Below are 797 nucleotides of genomic sequence, written 5' to 3'. Positions count from 1 at the left end.
ATTTCTTTACTGTAGCCATTCTTAGGGCAGTGAGGTGTTATCTCACAATGAAGTGGTGTCACATTATGGTTTTTATTTGCATTGCCCTGATAACTTGTCATGTTGAACATTTTTTCACATGCCTGTTGGCCATTTGCATTTCTATTGTTGGGAAGTGTTTTTTAGGTCCCTTGCCTAAGTTTTTTTTTTTTTTTTAAACTATGTTGTTGTTTTGTTTTTGTTGAATTCTTGGAGTTCTTTGCAGATGATGTTTTAATTTTTATTTACTTATTTATTTTGTAGAAGAGCTGGGTATAGTCCAGACATGCAGGGGTTCAGAGGATTTACAGAAACAGAATGGGGGACAGTATAGGCAGATTTACTGGCATACTCTGCTATCAGAAGCAGCGAGCAAGACAGGAGAGCTCTCCTATAGCATATGTGGATTAGTTTCTTTGTGGGTGATGTAACTCAGGCATTGGCGGAATAGCTCAAAGACTTAACACCTAGGCCACCAGGGAGGCCCTCTTTCTAGATCTTCATATCAATCCCTTAACTGTCATGTCTTGTAACATATCCCCCCCCCCATTCTATAGGGTTTATCTTTGTATTGATTACGAGTCTTCTGCTGTTCAGAAGCATTTTCCTTGAAGTAATCGCAGATGTCTATCAGCTCTTCTGTTTTCCCTTCTTCTTGAAAATATCCCCAAAGATGTTTCTGAGATTTACGTCATGGAGTGTTTTGCCTACATAGTTTATGGTGTCAGTTCTTACATTCAAGCTTTGATTCACTTGTATTGAGTTTTGTATGCTGTGTG

The sequence above is a fragment of the Condylura cristata genome, unplaced genomic scaffold (genome assembly GCF_000260355.1).
Source record: "Condylura cristata isolate star-nosed mole 26May11 unplaced genomic scaffold, ConCri1.0 scaffold00114, whole genome shotgun sequence".
NCBI lineage: Eukaryota > Metazoa > Chordata > Mammalia > Eulipotyphla > Talpidae > Condylura > Condylura cristata.
Note: the sequence above shows the minus strand (reverse complement) of the source record.